The 15,230-nt window shown below is 41.6% G+C and overlaps 1 non-coding gene across 1 annotated transcript; it reads right to left on the bottom strand.

The window, feature by feature from the left end:
- Positions 1–2,522: 2,522 nt before the first annotated feature.
- LOC133094143 (U6 spliceosomal RNA) lies at positions 2,523–2,629 on the bottom strand. The gene has a single exon (XR_009701364.1). It is a non-coding gene; the product is annotated as a U6 spliceosomal RNA (small nuclear RNA).
- Between the last annotated feature and the right edge of the window lie 12,601 nt (positions 2,630–15,230).

Genomic DNA, 15,230 nt, shown 5'->3' on the forward strand with positions numbered 1-15,230 from the left:
TCTAGAACTTAAAACTCTAGATAACAGTTTTGATGAAGTAAACATCTCCGGTAGAACATGCAGTTACGACAAACTTCCTGAAGGTAGCAGCAGAGGTCTAAGGTTTGGAAAAAGCTCCAGGGTCCTTGCAGACACCCTGTATGATTTGAAGGGGTGAGAAAAGTTATCCCATGGGTCTGCTTTCGTATCTTAAAATTCCCTTTCATTATTATTGCTGGGAAGGGGTGTGTCATGGTATTTCGAGAAGCTTCTCTAATGCAAATGATATCTGGGAGGCGGGAGCTTGCTATTATTCATCAAAACCTCAGGCAAAATGAGAGCACTGGTGCATTAATAGGATGCAAGGAAGTGGAACTGGGGGTGGGCGTGAGATAGCGGCGGGTAGCAGGAAGAAAAAGGCTTGGGTTTGGGCGCGTCCCAGAACGCCTTGATCTGCAGGGAGGGGCACAGCCAGGAAAAGCCAGAGCTGAAAGCTCTTTAAATCACGGGGCCAGAGCAGTTCCGTCTTGGCCGGGTCTAAGGTTTGAACACCTAGAAAAACGTCATTTATAAAGTTTAAATAACATGTAGATTCCACAATGTTTATGTGTACATATCAGATTCTCTGTATTTATTAGAGATCAGAGGAGCAATAAAATGGATAAAAGGAGACCAGGAATATTGTCAAGGGTTCAGATAGTGACTCTTTGCAATTAAATGTGAAGTACTTAGTACGCACCACTAGAGAGCGGTATTACCCCACAAAATGTTTACACCAAAGGGTTCCATCTTGTAAGCTAAGTGGACCGCCTACTATCACGCGTGTTTCCCGTTTGTAGCAGTGATTGGAATTATGCTTATAAGGAGCAGTTATTCTTTATTTGCGCTTTTTTCCAAAAATGAAAAATACATCTTTTTTTTTGGTTGTTGTTGCTAATAGTGGCTGCTTTAGGTATACTTCAGGTATGTTGTCTGGGATTATTAGATGGGGGCCTAAATGTTGTATTGTCTGTGACTCTATGCATTTTATGATTCAAAATTATCAGTGAAAAAAAAAAAACAACAACTAAGCAACATGTGAACTGACGTCTAAAACCCTCACGGCCAGAATATATCAACCGCTGCAAAATTGCAAGACAAAATAACATAAAACTGTTCAGTTCATAATTTACTCTTTTTGATTTGCAGTCTATGGCTTTTCCTAATAGCATAAAACAAAATGGTTACAAAATATGGTCCATATGGTTTACACATTTTATGACCATTTGTGTATAAAACAGCCCTCTGTAAGTGCATTTAGTGGTTGAAGAGTTTGCAAAGGTGATTATCAAATAAGATAATGTATGTAAACTATCTAGCCCAAGTCGTACACATAGCAGGGATCATAAAAAATGGAGGCCGCTGCTCCATTTATTAAGAGAAATAATAGATTAGGGAATAGGTACAACAGTCCTTTACTACGGTGGTACAGGAGCAGCCAAACAGTGAAATATCAGGCTGATGCTTTAGTGGAAACCACTATATCAGGGCAGGAAAAGCAACAAAACATTCTATCTTCAAGAGACACTGCAGACCACAGTGTTCAGCAATGAACCGTTAACACCTCTCGAGAATAGCAAATCCATATTTTTCTATTTTGCTCGATTTGGATGAAATCTCCAGGGAAAACTTAACACTTAACACTTAACACTTAACACTTAACACTTCTGGGGGCAGTTTTTGCTGGGATCTGCTGAGTGTCTGGTTTCTTGGACAGCTTCAGAGCAATAGAATATTTGGTAGCCATAGTGACATTGCAGCTTCAAGACACTATTGGACTGTATAGGGCATAACAGGCAAAGATGAGTGGCCTTAATGGCTGGGATCATCCAGTTTTCACCGTCTTCTCTTGTTTTAGACTTCTTCCTCCTCCTAGTAGGTATAGATGGGGCGAATTCCTTAAGTAAGGTCTCTTGTTTGGACCAATTTAGACTCTAGCCATTCTTCAAGCTTTTTCCTGCCTCCCTCCCTCCCTCCCTCTCTTCCTTCCTTCCTTCACCTCCCTCCCTCCCTTCCTTTTTTCTTTCTGGGCATCCTAATGCCTTGTTTCTTATTGTATTCTCTTCATTTTAGATCCAAACATTAGAAGCAAATACTTTATTTAGCCTATTTCTTGTTATGGAATGAATTGTATCCCCTCTTTCCATATATAGGTTGAAGTCCTCACCCCCAGTAGCTCAGAATGTAACTGTATTTGGAGACAGGTCTTTAAAGAGGTATTTAAGGTTAAATGAGGTGGCCCTAATCTAATGACTGATGTCCTTATAAAAAGACGTTAGGACACAGACACACAGAGGGGAGACCCTGTGAAGACACGGAGAAGACGGCCATCTCTAAGCCAAGGAGAGAGGCCTCAGAAAAAAACCAAACCCGCTGACATCTTGATCTTGGATTTCCAGCCTCCAGAACTGTGGGACAATAATTTTCTGTGGTTTAAGTGGCCCAGTCTGTGGTACTTTGTTACAGCCGTCCTAGCAAATGAATACATCCCCTTAGAATATACATAAATAATGGAACACTTCAGGAATTTGTGCCTCATCCCTGCTCAGGAGCCGTGCTGATCTTCTCCATATCAATCTAATTTTAGTATATGTGCTCCTGAAGATAGTACTCCCTGTAGATTCCTTAACCCCCAAATTTACCAAAGTTTTTTTTTTTTAAAACTGGGCTTTGCTGGAGTTAGGGTCTCACCCCTGCTGTGGCCACATCCCACCCGTTGCTGCCCACTTAGCAGTTGCATGCATGTGACACCGAATCACAGTATTTCTGAGCAGTTTCAGGGCCCCTCTACTAGGTACAGCACGTTGATTCACTTTCAAATTGAACATCACCACATGTACAAAAGCATCAAGAAACAGAACAAACTTAAAAATGGTGCGTGTGGGTGGGAAGGAATCGGGACCGTGACTAAAGGGAAAATATTGGTCAAAAACTTTCTCTTACTGTTGTGCTGGCAAACTGTTTCTCCCTCAATAGAATGACCACATGTCTATAGAGCTCATTAAAATTCCCCTGTTTGGGTGAAAATACTGAAATAAAATACTGCAGATGGCAGCATGACATTACACATGATGATTTTGGAGCAAAGCCCCTGCATCATTGTCCCACTTTCCTTTTTTTTTTTTTTTTTTCCTAGTGGGTAAGTTACTGGAACCTTTTAGAAAATGATTATTTATGGTGAAAAGTTGGATAGGCAATTATGCCTGTTTTTCACGTTCACGTCCATGGCCTGTACGACAAAGTACCAATCAGCAACATCCCCTTGAAAAGCCTCTAGGCAAATACATTGTTATTCTAGCTACCCACCAGGAGAATCCCAAGTTTAGATTTCAACCTATTTTGAAATTCAACTTCAGAGATGTACCCAACCTTCTTTGAAGTTCCTAAAGATAAGTTTACCAAACGTTAACAAAGAAATAATTGTTCTCAGAACTTATGGCAACAAAGTGATGAGACTGAGAGCTGCCTTTTAGACTGATGCACACATGCTACTCTGTAATGGACATACAGACACAGTTCAATTTTCCCCCCATTCATTTTTAACCAGAAAAAGTAATTGCTTTGGGAACTCCAATAATGACTGTTTTCAGCAAAATCTCTAAACACCAGGTCAGCAAATTTTTTCTCTTCAGGTTCAGGCAGTAAATATTTTCAGATTTTGGGCCACATGACCTCTATCATAACTCTGCCTTATACCCGAAAGCAGCCATGGACAATATGTACACCAACTGGTGTGGCCGTGTTCTAATAAAACTTTATTTATAAAAGCAGGTGGACAGATTTGGCTGTACATATTTGCCAACGTCTGCTCTAAACCTGGGCTTGCTAACTCTCTGTGGAAGACTCCCTGTGTTAAGTTTGAACACGTCTATGGACATTTTGCCCTCCCTCATCTTTTTTTTTTGGTTTCCCACACTTACATGCTGCTACAATTCATATATATTTCAAGCATGACCTTGTGTCATTTTTTTTGAGCTAAAATGTTGAGCTTGAGACACGTTTAATCATAGTGTTGGCCTGGGCTTATTTCATTTTTTCTTATTTCTTCCCATGGGGCCCATCTGGCTTGGGTTCAACCTTAGGAATAAGGGTTTGGATTTGTGTCTGTGCTTGTTTTGAAACTGGCCCAGTAAGTATGAAGGTAATGGAGCAAATGCTCTTCAGGTACCTTGGAGGTAAAGCATGTGTCTAGTAAGCAAACAACCAGCTTACGGAGTTATTTACATTGGTAATTATATTAGAGGTCACATAAACATGCATTTATGAACAGTGCACTGTATGTAATAAAATGCATTAAGCAATTTTCAAAAAGGTGATGTGTTTACTAATATGTTTATCAACAGTCAGGTTCCATAAGAGGCTAAATCCAAATACAGTTCACTCAAGGCCAATGTCTAATCTCTGGTTGAAGATGGTCCAGGTGTTGATAATGATGATGAGTTTGTGGAAATCAGCAAACATGATCTCCTCAAGTCTACCTTAAGGCAGACCTGAACCCTGGTTGGCCCCAGACTGTCTTCTCTCTTGAAGGGATTCCCTTGAAGGGAATTGAGCTGCTAGGCTGTTTCCCACCTGCCCAGACTGGAGCAGACCCCAGAAGAGTAAAGCAAATCATTTCCAGCAACTTCTTCTGTGGAAGGTATATATGGAAGGATGCTTTTGGTAGCCTGTGGCCTCACTTTAATTCTAAGGTTATAAGAACGTTATAGAAGTGATGACCTTGAGCATGAAACTGAAGCTAGTTAAGGATATCTCTTCTGTCACATAAAATCCACACATACTACACTTGATATACATTGTATGGATTAATTTATGAATAAACTCCATCATACATATGTGGACTATCATACCCATGGACTGAAAAGTGGGCAGAAATCTGTGGTTGGCCTTCAAATCTTGACCTGGAGTCATTTGAATTCCTGCTTTGTGTCAGCTCTCATAGGAAAGTAAAGACATTCCAGAGGCTTACCTGTACAATAAAGAACTTTGTCTGTTTTTATCTTTCTTGCCAGTTTGGAAATCTTATTGCGTGGGCTGAGCTGCAGAAATAGACAAAACTACATAGAGAAACCTGCTTCATGGAACAGCCTTGGAAAGTGTGGTTACTAAGATATAGATAGGCTTTATGTAAGGGGAATTTCCATTATAAATATACTCAAAGGACCAGAGAAATGAATTCACATGAAAAACATACATTGGGTGCTTGGAAAGTGTACTTTCTACAGATAGGTTGTGTAAAATCATATCAAGGGAATTCTCCAGGGGAAGATGCAAGAATTTGTTCAAGGTGTTGGTATCAAAAATTCTGCTAACTTGTTTTAATTATTGGCTGAAACTTGATGGAAAGAGGAAAAAAATCCTCCAAATGATACAAAGTGGACCTTTTTTCCTCATGCTCCACAGAAGTTTTTTGGAAACATTTTCCATTTCCACCCTTATTTGGCAAGCTTTGAATATGTATATTCAGTGCATACGTAAATGTCTTTCCTAGATTCTGGAACTGTGCTGTCCAATAATGGTAACAACTAGCCAGGTTACTCTTAAGCACTTAAAATGTGGCCACTGCAACTAAGGAACTGAATGGTTAATTCTATTGAATTCTAGTTACTTTTATGGAATTTCACATGTGGCTCTTGGCCACCTTATTGGGACATCACAGGTATAGAACATTTCCATCATTGAAGAAAGTTCTATTTAGACCGTGCCCAGTTCTAGAGTGTGACAGGTCAATGTTTTGCTCATAGAGTTGTTTTTAATATTGAAGACTTTGTTTTCTACCAACTGACAAAGTTTAAAAAAGAGTGCTGTGGAAAAGACAGCTTAACTCCCATTTTATCCAAACCTTCTTAACGTTTGCTCAAACTGCTTTCCCCTCCACTGTTCTGAGTAATTCTGTTTGTTCTTGTCTGTAGCATTTTATATTTAGTTCTTTCTAATGTAGTTAAATACAAATATACAAATATCAGGAAACACTTCTTTAATTAGTTGTGCTTGAAATGTCCTCACGAATCCTTCCTGCAATAACTGAGTGACCCATTCCATATTCCCAGTGGGAAAAACAAAAAAGAGAAAGACCTGTTTTCTTCATTCATGCCAAACAGGAAAATGCTGTGGTTTGGCAATAGAAAATTAAGAGAGAGGAAGCTTTTTAGGTCTTCAAAATGGAGTAACAAAACATGCCTGTCAACTTATTTTGCTCTTCTTCTTATTTTCTCAAGAGAGTATCTGTGAATTCCTAATTTAGCTTTTTTTGGGTTCTCACTTTAAGACACATTAGCTTCAGGGAAAAAAGACCTTTACTTATTTTTTAATCATGGTTTACAACCTAGTGTGGGTATATTTCAGGATGTAGCTGGTGTTCTCAAAAATGTTGCATACCATCAAAATAGTCATTTTCTGATGATGCTATCAAGAAAAACTAATTGAAAGCAAGATGCTTTAAAATTACTAGAGCCCAAGATCCTTGAGGGCACCAGTCCTGTCTGTTTTGTCCCTATGGTAAACCCACGTACCCCCAAGTGCTTGTGCTATATGGGGCTTCTATGCCATTTATTTTTTTAATAATTTTATTTACATCTTTATTGAATTATAATTGCTTTACAATGTTGTATTAGTTCCTGCTGTACAACAAAGTGAATCAGCTATATGTATACCTATACCCCCTCCCTCTTGAGCCATTTAAATGTGAGAGTCAGTTTGTATATTATTACGGGATAAGAAATGCTATTACTGCAGAATGTTGGGGATCAGGGTCATCTCGGAATGATTTTCTTAGGTCCTAGGCCTTCCTGTTTTGGGGATCAGGCAGCAACTTGGGATAAGTAGCCCCAAGGGTAAGGGCCCAGGCTCCTGGCCTCTCCATGTAACTGTTTCCTGTGTCACAGACAGGTGTCTCAAACGCAGACCCAAGTGTCAGAGATGGACAGATTTAACTGTCCCAACTGGCATTTACACTTTAAAGAGATACTCAACTTACTGTCTTTTTTTTCCTACCAGATTTACTGAGCTGTTATTAACATACAGCACTGTATCAGTTTCAGATGTACAGTGTAATGATTTGACTTACATACATCATAAAGTGATGATCACAGGCAGTTTAGTGAACATCTATCATCTCATACAGATACAAAATTAAAGAAATAGAGCAATTTTTTTTCCTTGTGGTGAAAACTCTTAGGATTTACTCTCTTAAGAACTTTCATATATGACATGGAACCGTACTCATCTTTCCTTTTTTTTTTTTTCATAGTTTCAACTTTTATTTTATTTTATTTTTGACATCTTCATTGGAGTATAATTGCTTTACAATGGTGTGTTAGTTTCTGCTGTACAACAAAGTGAATCAGCTATACGCATACATATATCCCCATATCCCCTCCCTCTTGCGTCTCCCTCCCACCCTGCTTATCCCACCCCTCTAGGTGGACACAAGGTGATCATCTTTCTGACTGATGTGAAATAGGAAGACAGCGAGAGGGGAGTCCTCTCTAGGCCCATATCAACGAACAGTTTCCCATTCCTTTCCTATCTTGTCTCATCCTTACATTGTCAGAAAAATACATCAGCAACATTGCACCCTACTAAAAGTTTGCTAACACCTTTTCCACATAATAGCTATCAACACACTTAACAGACTTCAGCTGTCTTTTTGGGCGATCTGGCAATAAACCTAACTAAAAAAAAAAAAGTCAGATTTTTAAAAAGAAATTCTGCTTTATTGCTTAAATGTGGAAATAATACAGACCACCAGCTAAGCTAATAGTTTTTTGAGAACGAAAGTTGAACACACACATAAAGGGAAGGTGACAAAATGGATTAATGCGTAAAAAGGGGCCCAGATCTGCTGGCAAATCATTGCTATTCTGAGCTCTCCACCCTCAACAATGATCTGAAGAAGCTAAAAAACAATCTGTAAACCCTCAAATAATGCTATCTCCAAATAAATAAAAACACAGTGCAATTCCCTTTTCCATGTCTCTCTCCAGCTTGCTCTTGACTGCATTTCTCCCTGAAAATGACTCTTTACTTTGAGCACCCCTCTTAGTCTTCTTGGATGCTGGGTGTACATTACTGGCTAGAGTCCAATCAGCCATGGAAACTTCTGAGCATTTTGGCAGACCTGGCTTGAGGAATTATGCATAGCTTGGTAAATTTAGCCATTGAGCTGAGTTGTGAGAGCCGTAAAGTGATGTACATAGAGAAAGACACAATTCTCAACAGCTGTTGAAAGTCCTTAAAACAAATATCTGTTCCCTATGAGCTTTTATTCTAAAGTTGGTGCACATGTCCAAGGTGGCCCAGGAATCACACAGCAGCTCATCTTTTTTTTTTCTTAACATTCTCTGAACCAATTAAGCTCTGAAAAACCATTTAAACACAAGTAGGCCAGGATTTCAACACTTCCAAAAATTAAAAAAATAAAAAAGAGGCTGATATTTGAAATCTTGTTTTCCCTGGCCCTGCCCCCAAAGCCTCAAAAACATTTAGTAATAAATAGAGGACTGAGGACAGAAAATCTTTTTTCCCTCCTAAAAAACTTTTTGTATTAGCTTTGTATTAGTTGGGACTCTTGTCTCTTTCTACTTCTGAGTTTATGGGTAGCCTGTTCAAACCATCCTTAACTCCTCAATTTTGCACATGGAAGGGAGATGAGGATTCTGCGGACTTATTATACAGATAAGATTTAAAACTCCGTGAGTCTTGAAATATCAGTAAGGAAAGGGAAATCTATCTGCCAGTTTTGACTTTCTCTTCTGGACTGGCTGTGGCTTTTATTTCCTTTGCACCTGCCTCTCTCTTTCTTTTCTTTGGGAGCAAACGCAGTCAGCAGGATTTCTAGAAAGGATATTAGCGTACTCAGGTTTCCGGTTTGGGAACAGCAAGTTCCCCCTCTTGGTGGCCCTTGAAGTGAGGTGTGAAAGCATCCTGGTGTTTTATTGATGAGAGATCAGGAGGCAAAGATAGATTAGGCTTTGTGGAATGGAGTAGCCAGAAAATAAAGGCGGCTGATCTACTTCTAGGGGCAGTGTGGGTCTGACATTTACTGCCTGCCCATCCGTATTCTCATGCTTGGAATTAGAAATAGGCTTGTTCTCTAGGCCACCTCGTTGCAACAAGAGCAATTGAGGTGTTGCTGCTGGACTCTGTAAGCAAGACTCATGCATGCTGTCTGGGACAGATTGCAAGAGACGGTCTCAACCCTTCACCCCTCCTTGTGTCTATGCCCCCTTGCAATATGACTTTGCAGTTCTTTCCATCAAAAGGTAGCATCTATTTCCCCACTGTCTGCATTTGGGCTAACCTGCTTTGGTCTTTAGAATCTGGTAGATGTGCTGAGGAGCCAGTGGAGCCTAGGCCTCTACCATGGGCAGAATTCCAATGTGACCTGCAGCGACCCTCACCCTTGTGTAATCTTCTTGCCTTAACTGCTTTCAGCACCTGTGAAAATGATGAGCCATCGCTCTTGTGATTGATTATAAGAGGGATTTTGCAGATATAATTAACTTCCTAAATCAGTTATCCTGAAGAGGGAGATTATCCAGGTGGTCTTTTTTTTTTTAAATGATTTTTATTTATTTATTTAATTTTTGGCTGTATTGGGTTTTCCTTTCTGTGCGAGGGCTTTCTCTAGGTGCGGCAAGCGGGGGCCACTCTTCATCGCGGTGCGCAGGCCTCTCACTATCGCGGCCTCTCTTGTTGAGGAGCACAGGCTCCAGACGCGCAGGCTCAGTAATTGTGGCTCACAGGCCTAGTTGCTCCGCGGCATGTGGGATCTTCCAAGACCAGGGCTCGAACCCGTGTCCCCTGCATTGGCAGGCAGATTCTCAACCACTGCACCACCAGGGAAGCCCTATCCAGGTGGTCTTGATCTAATCAAGTAGCCCTTAAAATCTGGGTCTAGAGATCAGAGACAGAGGAAGTCAGAGATCTGAGGCATGAGGAGGATTTGAAGTGCCCTTGCTGGCTGGAGTGAGCCTTGTGGTAAGGAGTGTGGGTAGCCTCTACTTGCTGAGAGTGAACTCTGGCTGATGGCTAGCAAGGACACAGAGACCCCAGACCTACAACTGCAAGGAACTGAGTTTTGCCGACCCCAACAATGAGATTGGAAGCAGACATTTTCACCCCCCACCCCACCCCCAGAGTTTCCAGACAAGAACTCAGCCTGGTTAGTTTTCAGCCTTGTGATGCCCAGAGCAAACAGTCATGTTGTGCTGAACTTCTGATTTACAGAACCATGAGCTAATAAACAATTGTGTTAAGGTGCTAAGTTCATGGTAATTGTTACGTAGCAATAGAAAGATAAGACAGTCTCAAAAGACCTGTGCACTTCTAGTCTCTCCTGGAAACTTGCCAAGGTCATGAGACCATGCCTGGACTAGCCTACCGGAGACTGAGAAGCCCCCTGGAGCAGAGCTGAAGAGCCCCTGCTGACAGCTGGCCAACTTCTAGAAGCAGAGCCATGTAACAAACCCATATTTGACCCCAGGTGTCTGAGGCGGCTCAGCCCATTGTAAAAACATTCAGCTTATGCGAGTCTAGGTCGCTGTCCTGCAGACTCATGTGTGCTGTGGTCTGAACATCTGTGTCCCCACCCAGATTCACATGTTAAGTCCTAACACCCAGTGTGATGGCATTAGGAGGTGGGGTCTTTGGGAGGTGATTAGGGCATGAGGGAGGAGCCCTCAAGAATGGATTAGTGCTCTTATAAAAGGGGATCCAGAGAGATCCCTTGGTCCTTCTGTCATATGATGCAATTTATGAACCAGGAAGCAGGTCCTCACCAGATACCAAATCTGCCAACACTGTGGTCTTGGGCTTCCCAGCATCCCAAACTATGAGAAATAAGTTTTTGCTGTTTCTAAGCCACCCAGTCTGTGGAATTTTGTTAGAGCAGCCTGAATGGACTAAGACGATGAACTATATAAAGGATTGTTGTTTGGGCCATTCTGTTTTGGGATGGTGTGTTACACAGCAGTGTCTAATTGATACATTGGCTACCCTCATGAGCAGGCACTATACTCTTGATGTCTGCACTTAAAGCTAACATGTATATTATTACATTAGAAAGGATGGAAGCTGCTGTGCTGAAGATATGCAGCTTTTCTCTGCCTGGTGATGAGACCTCATTTCAATGAGCCATTCAGGTGGCATTCTACCTTAGAGCAGATGAAAACGGTGGTATGGTTTGATCAGGATTACTGCACAGGCTATGCCAAAATTCCTCATTGTCTCTCTAATTCATGGTAGATACATGATCAATTTATAAACATTCGTTGTGATCAGGAGCTCAGGGTACATTATTTTAACAACTCAACTTTTTGCAACTGTAAGTATGATTGCAAATTGTAAATATGTGAAAAAAAAGCAAATTGTCTTGCTGAATTTCTGATTATTGTCAAAAACAGACAGGCTACTGTAATGTAAAATGTAAATGTAAAAATGTAAAATGTAAAAGAAATGTAAAAGATGAAGATGAAAAGATTTCAATGGTGCACTAATATTGGAGTTTAAAGTTGTATGGACATTTAAAAATAAATGCAGTGTCTCTGTGTGTGAGTCAGAATTGTCCTCAATAAACTCAAGCATGCTGTTTTGCAAACTTGGGAGTCTTCTTCAAAAGGACACAAGCCTATTTTGTGTTCCCTAGATGAACAGGTAGGTCTGTGAAACAAAGATGTGAGTTGCTCAATTTCATTTTGAGCTCCTGATATGGCTATCTTGGTTTCAGAAATTGCCATTTCTGTAGTATTTCAGTAATAGGAAGACTGCTACAGCATCTAATGCTACTATCTCCATCAAGAAGATATGATCATGGCTCACCTCAACCCCCAAATTAACCAAGAAATGAGAGAACAAACATCTGTGGATGGAGGTTGCTGTAAGACTAGTGTGAAGGAGGAAAGAGATCAGCAATAGGGCTGCCATTGCTGGGGGATTGGGTGGGGAGAGTGCTGTGACAGGGGAAGAATAAACAGTGGCTTAGGAACAATAACAAGCAGGTTATTAAAAGGTTAGACAGGGAAAAATGTCTCTGTGTGAGAAAACTGGGGGTGGGGAAGTGGGTAGGGAACTGAATTCAAAACATTAGTGACTCATAGAGAAAGAACAAAATGTAAGGTGACGATAGAGGATATGTGTTCAAGTTCAAGTTCAATTTCAACGGCAGAGAAGCTGTGATTGCATCACTGATTTCACTCTTACGGGGACTTGCAGGGGTGCCCCAGGGAAGGCTATCTACTGGATGTTTCATGTGCTTGACGGGATATTCAAATGGAGGCTGTTGTGGAGGCTTAGATGAGAAACAGAGTCAATGTTACCTAAGAGGAATTCTGCTACATCCAGGTAAATGAAGACTGTGGAATTTGTGTAAACACTGTTGCTGCTCATTTGTACCGTTTGTGTCAGTCAAGGGGGAGGAAATGAGCAGGGGGGGCAAACCAACCCCTAGGAAAGCCTCCATCTTGCATAGACCCTATTCTAGATGAATCTGGGTATTACCAAGAAGCAACATTTGTTCTTGAGGGAGAGATAGGTTTCTGGGGGACACCTGGAAGAGGGGGATAATGCCTAGGACTTAGCTAAAGTCTAGGTTTTGCTTGTGCAGATGGAATCTTTCTCTCTGGAGTGTGGAGAATCTCAGAGGCTTTGGGAGTATAGGAAGGTTGTTGATGGTCATCCATTCCACTGGTCTCTCTAGGAAACATTATTCACACAAACTCCTTTGTCTTGACCTGTGGACCCCTGTCTAGTCCCTTTCTGCACCCCAAACCTCATGCCTACAACCTTCTTTAGTTCTGGGCAAGGGAAGAGCAGCTTATTGAACTGGGTCTCAGAGAGATGCACAGGTATGTCCACGACTCAGAGTCTTCTGCCTGTTGAATCCCCTTCACACGTAGAGCCCCTCCTCGGAGACCCCAGCTGACCTGAGACATCCCTTTACAATAGCAGTCATTGCATTGTTTTTGTAATCCACTTGTTTTCCCCCCCACACTGGACTGTGTTCCTGGCACACGAGTTCTCTGTTTTATTTATCTCCTACCCTCATCACACATCACAGTGCCTGGCACACAATGAGCACGCAAATATCCATTGAAAAAATGAGACTAAATATGGAATTACACATATGACCATAATTTGGTTAAAATTTTTCTTTTTGTCCATTTCCTTAGGATGTGAAATCTTGAAGACACAAAGGTCTACATGGATTATATTTCTGTGCAGCATGTAAGGCTAGAAATAGCTGTTGTACAGACCTGGTACTTCAAAGGCAGCAGGAAGTGAAGTGTCGCCATCTTTGATCTACAGCCTATATCAAAGAACAAAAGGGCAGGGGAGACTGGGTAGCTGATGAAAGCAATGATCTTGTTTCAAGTTCAAAGCAGAGCTTTTGCGACCTGTTATGTTGTCAGGAGTGACACATCCCACCCATGCACTCTGGACAAACCTTTGGATGTCACCACCTTTGTCTGGGCTGCTGGCTACTGGTGAGTCTCGGGCTGGAAGCACCAGCTGCATGGTCCTGAGGTGTTCTGCAGCCTTCCCTGGTAGGAGCTGTTGACACCAGTGACTGCTTGCTTCTAAGCCAGGTGCGTATTTTATTTTCTGGCAGAGCTATTGTTTCATCACTGTCATAAAACTTCAGATTTAGGGGACATTTCAGGACACGGAAAGAACAATCAAGTTTCATTCCTGAAATACTTTCACTGGCAAGTGTATCTTCATCAAATAGTTGGTTCCAAGCAGATTCTGAATATGGGGAGGTATAATTATAGTATGGAGTAAGACACTTTTTCAGGGATTGGGTATTTATAGATTCTGGCTCCATCATGTCCTATCTACACGACCTTGGGTTACTCAGTGTCTCTAAGATTCAGTTTCTTTATATGTAAAATGGACATCATATATAAACAGGGCATTGTGGGTGTTGGGAGCTGCTTATTCCTTACTCCTGATGTTTCTTGCCATTTGGAATGACCTCCTCCTTCCCCTTCCTCCCCTCTCCATGATTAGCCCAAGGCTTATAGCCTCTTTCCACTACTCCTTACTCATTCAGAATTTATTGACCCAATGAGTAGGTGTGAAAGAGCATGTGTAGTATACCCTTTCCTCTATCATTTCTCCTGGGGGCAAGCTGCTTATAGGGGGTGGATGTTTTTTTCTGCTGGGATGGTGGAGAGAGCCCTACCGCCCACCCCCAGTGCCGTCTGATGTGTCTGTCAGTGTGGGCTGCTTCTGAGAAGGTTCCCTACGATCTCTGTCTCATGGTACTCATGCCCTTTTTTAATCTCTCCCACTTGAGTGTGTGCTGAACCCAGTGACGTGCTTCTAACAAACAAAATATGGCAAAAATGATGGGATATCACTTCTGAGATGAGGTTACAAAAAGATTGTAACTTCTGTCTTGCTGGCCCTCTCTTTCTTTCTCTGGTGGAGCCCTTGCTCTGGAGGGAAGCAAGCTGCTATGTTATAAGTAGCCCTGTGGAGAGGATCGTAGAGCAAGGGACTAATGTCTCTGGCCAGCAGCCAGTAAGGAACTGAGGCCCTCAGTCGAACGGCCCGTGAGGAACTAACTCCTGCCAGAAGCCAGGGAGCCTGGAAGCCAATCTTTTCCCAGGTGAGCCTTTAGATGACCACAGCCCTGGCCAACACCTTGATTGTAGCCTTGTGAGAGACACTGAGTCTGACGACCCAGCTGTGCTGCACCCAGATTCCTGATCCACACAAACTGTGAGATAATAAACGTTTGATGTTTAAAGCTGCTAAGTTTTGGGGTTATTTGTTACACAGCAATCAGTAACTAATACAGCTGGGCAGGTCTGTCTAATTCTTGTGTTCAGTTTTAGGAAGCCCTTTGTCCCTCAGATTTAAGTGTATTCTCCAGCTTAGCCTATATTGGTCATAAACATGATAGTTTGCTCCCCATCTGCATTTTTCTTTTTGCCTTATTTCCCACATGTTTATTAATTAGAAACCTGGACAAAGGAGAGGTGGGTTATTTATTACCTGCCACACCCTCCTGTAAAAACCTCAACATGAAGGCTCTCCAGAGATATCACTTGTCTTCAAGAACTGCTGTTGGGTTTGCTGCAAGTGAAGTAGGAGGGGTCCAGCTTTGCCTGAGACAGCATATTCCCAATGCTATCAATAAAAATGCATGCACTCTTTCTAGGAATTGCTCCTGGACTTGACAGAGGCTTATGTATTTTGAAGTC

This window comes from Eubalaena glacialis, chromosome 6 (assembly GCF_028564815.1).
Source record: "Eubalaena glacialis isolate mEubGla1 chromosome 6, mEubGla1.1.hap2.+ XY, whole genome shotgun sequence".
Taxonomy (NCBI): Eukaryota; Metazoa; Chordata; class Mammalia; order Artiodactyla; family Balaenidae; genus Eubalaena; species Eubalaena glacialis.